The sequence below is a fragment of the Ipomoea nil genome, unplaced genomic scaffold, assembly GCF_001879475.1.
Source record: "Ipomoea nil cultivar Tokyo-kokei standard unplaced genomic scaffold, Asagao_1.1 scaffold0715, whole genome shotgun sequence".
In the NCBI taxonomy this organism is placed as follows: domain Eukaryota; kingdom Viridiplantae; phylum Streptophyta; class Magnoliopsida; order Solanales; family Convolvulaceae; genus Ipomoea; species Ipomoea nil.
This window is the reverse complement of record NW_017617143.1, coordinates 423,736-429,735: the sequence shown is the minus strand read 5'-3', so window position 1 is coordinate 429,735 and position 6,000 is coordinate 423,736. Positions and strand designations below refer to the sequence as shown.

At 33.5% G+C, this 6,000-nt stretch overlaps 3 non-coding genes across 3 annotated transcripts; all 3 read right to left on the bottom strand.

The window, feature by feature from the left end:
* Positions 1–1,470: 1,470 nt before the first annotated feature.
* On the bottom strand, positions 1,471–1,544 carry TRNAR-UCG. The gene has a single exon. It is a non-coding gene; the product is annotated as a tRNA-Arg (tRNA).
* A 1,797-nt stretch (positions 1,545–3,341) lies between these two features.
* Positions 3,342–3,415, bottom strand: TRNAR-UCG. The gene has a single exon. It is a non-coding gene; the product is annotated as a tRNA-Arg (tRNA).
* Positions 3,416–4,552: 1,137 nt separating this feature from the next.
* TRNAR-UCG lies at positions 4,553–4,626 on the bottom strand. Its single transcript has one exon. It is a non-coding gene; the product is annotated as a tRNA-Arg (tRNA).
* Positions 4,627–6,000: the final 1,374 nt, after the last annotated feature.

The window sequence follows — 6,000 nt, the reverse complement described above, 5'->3', positions numbered from 1 at the left end:
CAATTCTCCTTTCAAGATTCTTTCTGCTTTGTCAATCTGAGTCTTCAAAATATTTTGGTGCTCCATGAGTTCTTTCAGATTGACTCGGGTATCCGTGTGTTGTTGTTCTAGCTTTTGGTTTTGTTCAACCAATTTTTCTCCAATTGTTTGACAAACAACATCACTGGATTCGGCCACTTTTGCAAATAAGGATGAAAATATGCCATCATCTTGATCATTCATCTGCACAAAGTTTTGAGGAGATCCGAATGGACTTCTATTCGGATCTGTGAGAACAACTGTATCAATAAGTTGCATCCCTTCTTCTTCAGGTAGGGATGGCAATTTCAATCCGACCCGTGGATATCCACCCGAATCCACCCCGCATGGATCGGGTTTTTTTGGGTGATGGTGGGTGGTGGGTCGGGGGTGGGTCTTAAAAAAGAAAACCCGCGGTGGGTCGGGTTGGATTCGGGTTCTATGTACAAGACCCGCCTAGAACCCCACCCGACCCACCAGTGTGTGTGTGTATATATATATATATATAATAGTAAAATAAATACTAGTATGTAGTTATTTATAATAGTTTATATAACTCCGTGTATCTTTTTACTATTTTTTATATCAAAACTACTAAGTTTATTTTTAAAAATTAACAATTTAGTTATTATATTTAAATATTTCCATTATTTATGTTTTAGTATCACTAATGGATTTTATTTTTTTATTATGTGCAAATAATTTAAATATTATTTTTTGAAAAACATAATAAGATGATAAGTGGTGGGTACCCGTAGTGGGCACCCACGTTCGCATGCAAGCCAAACTTTACATACATCATCTTTGAACCATATCAAGTTTTCTAACATGTTGCATGTTTAGAATTTCTCTTTGAGCACCGCACTATTTAAACATAACACTTTGCCGCTACCTATTCCGCTGCACAGTCTAAGTTGTTTATCTTGTCGATGCTTGTTACTTAGAGTTGAAATTACCAAAGTATTATTTGCCTTGTGTGTTTTGGAGATAAGTTTTAAAAAGTTAGAGAAGTCTATTCACCCCCCCCCCCCACCCCTCTAAACTTCTCGCCACCCTTTCGGGACCAACAGTAAATCTCACATCTATGTAATATCTAGTAAAGAAAAAAGATAAATCACTGTACAAGACCATGTGTGACAAAAGAAGGTGTTGGCAGAATTTTTATTTTATATGATATTTGTAAGATTCCTCGAATGGCAAGAAAATCATCTTCACCCTCCCAAGGAAATCTGCATCGTGTAAATTATGTCTAATTGCAAAATTTTAAAGAGTTCGAATGTAATTGAACATTTTGAATGTGTGAGGGCCTAATTGATTATTCATCCAAAGTTAAGGACTCTATTTGACCATTTTTCCTTTTTTTTTTTGGGGAAGAGTTTATGTTTTAGGATATTTCCTTTTTGTTGGGGAAGAGTTTATGTTTTAGGTTTTTCAAAAGGGAAATAATTTAAGCAACCACAATGGGAGTCGAACCCACGACCTTCTGATCCGAAGTCAGACGCGCTAATCCACTGCGCTATACGTTCATACATATATACTTTTCAACTAATATTGTTAATTTATAATATTTAATCATTGTTGTCAACAAATGCACGTATATGTCGAATATACGCCGTGCAGTGCATATACAATATATCTTTTGATAACACTTCAGACCTTGTACGATATATTAGTTGCGGCCTATATATACATTTTTATAAATTATATTAAGTTATGAACTATATATTTTTAAATTTTATAAAATTATAATTATAAAATAAAAATATTACCTATAAATTATATTAATGTTAAATACTAGTTTAAAAAATTATAATTATTTCACAATTTACAAAACTAAAATATAATTATCCTTTTCGAAAGACAAAAATCATTGTGGAATTAATTGCGAAGCGAGAAAGAAGCAAGGGGGGGGGGGGGGGGGGACGTAGTCCCAACACATAGTGTTAGCATGAAAGAGCAACCCTTTTATTTCTACCTATAAACGATGGCAGGCCCAAATACCTTCCAAAATTGTCAGCGTTGGGCATACCAAGCAGCCCCGCAACCTGATCACGTGTATCCTCCATGGTATTCCTACTAAAAGAGATATTGAATTTATGGAAATATAATTATCTAAACATATTATATTCGAATTATTATTTTTAGATTACGAAAGAACTTTGCAAACATTATCTAAGGGTAAATCTCACATCTATGTAATATCTAGTAACGAAAAAAGATAAATCACTGTACAAGATCATGTGTGACAAAAGAAGGTGTTGGCAGAATTTTTATTTTATATGATATTTGTAAGATTCCTCGAATGGCAAGAAAATCGTCTTCACTCACCCAAGGAAATCTGCATCGTGTAAATTATGTCTAATTGCAAAATTTTAAAGAGTTCGAGTAAAATTGAACCTATTTAATGTGTGAGGGCCTAATTGATTTTTCATCTAAAGTTAAGGAGTCTATGTGACCATTTTTCCTTTTTGTTGGGGAAGAGTTTATGTTTTAGGATTTTTCTTTGCGAGTCGAACCCACGACCTTTTGATCCGAAGTCAATCGTGCTAATCCACTGCGCAATGCGTTCATACATATATAATTTTAAGATAATCTTGTTAATTTAGAATATTTTATCATTGTTGTCAACAAGTGCACGTATATGCCGAATATACGCCGCACAATGCATATACAATATATCTTTTCATTACAATTGAGACCTTGTACGATATATTAGTTGCGGCCTATATATACATTTTAATAAATTATATTAAGTTATGAACTATATATCCTCAAATTTTATAATATTATAATTATAAAATAAAAATATTACATATAAATTATATTAATGTTAAATACAAGTTAAATAAATTATAATTATATCACAATTTACAAAATTAAAATATAATTATCTTTCTTGAAAGCCAAAAATCATTGTGGAATTAATTACGAAGCTAGAAAGAAGCCAGGGGGGACATAGTCCCAACACATAGTGTTAGCATGAAAAAGCAACCCTTTTATTTCTACCTATAAACGATGGCAGGCCCAAATACCTTCCAAAATTTTCAGTGTTGGGCATAACAAGCAGCCCCGCAACCTGATCACGTGTATCCTCCGTGGTATTCCTACTAAAAGAGATATTGAATTTATGAAAATATAATTATCAAAACATATTATGTTCGAATTATTATTTTTAGATTACGAAAGAACTTTACAAACATTATCTAAGGGTATATTTGACGATTTTTCCTTTTTGTTGGGGAAGAGTTTATGTTTTAGGATTTTTCCTTTTTGTTGGGGATGAGTTTATGTTTTAGGTTTTTCTTAAAGGGAAATAATTTAAACGACCACGGTGGGAGTCAAACCCACGACCTTCTGATCCGAAGTTAGACGCGCTAATCCACTGCGCTATGCGGTCATACATATATACTTTTAACTAATATTGTTAATTTAGAATATTTAACCATTGTTGTCAACAAGTGCACGTATATGTCGAATATACGCCGCGCAGTGCATATACAATATATCTTTTGATAACACTTGAGACCTTGTACGATATATTAGTTGCGGCCTATATATACATTTTTATAAATTATATTAAGTTATGAACTGTATAATTTTTAATTTTATAATATTATAATTATAAAATAAAAATATGACAAATAAATTATATTAATGATAAATACAAGTTAAAAAATTATAATTATATCACAATTTACAAAATTAAAATATAATTATCTTTTTTGAAAGCCAAAAATTATTGTGGAATTAATTACGAAGCTAGAAAGAAGCCAGGGGGGACATGGTCCCAACACATAGTGTTAGCATAAAAAAGCAACCCATTTATTTCTACATATAAATGATGGCAGGCCCAAATACCTTCCAAAAATTGTTAGCGTTGGGCACACCAAGCAGCCCCGCAACCTGATCACGTGTATCCTCCGTGGTATTCCTACTAAAAGAGATATTGAATTTATGGAAATATAATTATCTAAACATATTATATTCGAATTATTATTTATAGATTACGAAAGAACTTTACAAACATTATCTAAGGGTAAATCTCACATCTATGTAATATCAAGTAAAGAAAATAAGATAAATCATTGTAAAAGACCATGTGTGATAAAAGAAGGTGTTGGCTGAGTATTTATTTTATATGATATTTTTAATTGTAAGATTCCTGGAATGGCAAGAAAATCATCTTCACTCTCCCAAGGAAATCTGCATCGTGTAAAGTTAATGAGTCTATTTGACGATTTTTCCTTTTTGTTGGAGAAGAGTTTTTGTTTTAGGATTTTTCCTTTTTGTTGGGGAAGAGTTTATGTTTATGTTTTTCTTAGAGTTTATCTAAGGGTAAATCTCACATCTATGTAATATCAAGTTAAGAAAATAAGATAAATCATTGTACAAGACCATGTGTGACAAAAAGAAGGTGTTGGCAGACGATTTTTCCTTTCATTTTTGCTGGGGAAGAGTTTATGTTTTAGGATTTTTCCTTTTTGTTGGGGGTGAGTTTATGTTTTAGGTTTTTCTTCTAGGGAAATAATTTAAGCGACCACAGTGGTAGTCGAACCCACGACCTTCTGATCCGAAGTCAAACGCGCTAATCCACTGCGCTATGCGGTCATACATATACACTTTTAAACTAATATTGTTAATTTAGAATATTTAACCATTGTTGTCAACAAGTGCACGTATATGTCGAATATACGCCGCGCAGTGCATATACAATATATCTTTTGATAACACTTGAGACCTTGTACGATATATTAGTTTTGGCCTATATATACATTTTTATAAATTATATTATGTTATGAACTGTATAATTTTAAATTTTATAATATTATAATTATAAAATAAAAATATGTCAAATAAATTATATTAATGTTAAATACAAGTTAAAAAAATTATAATTATATCACAATTTGCAAAATTAAAATATAATTATCTTTTTTGAAAGCCAAAAATCATTGTGGAATTAATTACGAAGCTAGAAAGAAGCCAGGGGGGGACATAGTCCCAACACATAGTGTTAGCATAAAAAAGCAACCCTTTTATTTCTACCTATAAATGATGGCAGACCCAAATACCTTCCAAAAATTGTCAGCGTTGGGCACACTAAGCAGCCCCGCAACCTGATCACGTGTATCCTCCGTGGTATTCCAACTAAAAGAGATATTGAATTTATGGAAATATAATTATCTAAACATATTATATTCGAATTATTATTTATAGATTACGAAAGAACATTACAAACATTATCTAAGGGTAAATCTCACATCTATGTATTATCAAGTAAAGAAAATAAGATAAATCATTGTACAAGACCATGTGTGACAAAAGAAGGTATTGGCAGAGTTTTTATTTTATATGATATTTTTAATTGTAAGATTCCTGGAATGGCAAGAAAATCATCTTCACTCTCCCAAGGAAATCTGCATCTCTGTAAAGGTAATGAGTCTATTTGATGATTTTTCCTTTTTGTTGGGGAAGAGTTTATGTTTTATGATTTTTCCTTTTTGTTGGGGAAGAGTTTATGTTTATGTTTTTCTTAGAGTTTGTTGTTTGTTGGGCTCCGACTCCTCCTCCGCCGATCTGGTGCCCAATCCGGCGCACAAAATATGGACTCAACAGGATCAATCGATCCTTTCCCTCCTCATCTCGGCGATGTCTGATGAGGTTCTCCATCTCGCTGTAGGCCGGAATACATCCGCGGAGGTGTGGCACTCCATCTGCTCGGCTCTCGGTTCGAACACCCAAGCCAGGTGTCTAAGCCTTCTCAATCAATTCCAGACCATGCGCCAAGGCAGTTCTTCCCCGACAGAATTTCTTGGGCGTGCGGAGCTTCTTGTCGAGGCTCTTGCGCAGGCCGGCCAACCACTGTCACTCGGCGAGCAGAACCTGTATGTCCTGAGAGGTCTCCGTCCGGAATATAGAAGCTACGCCGCGTCGCTCACGGCGAACACTCCGCTCACCTTGCCGCAAATGGCGGATCATCTG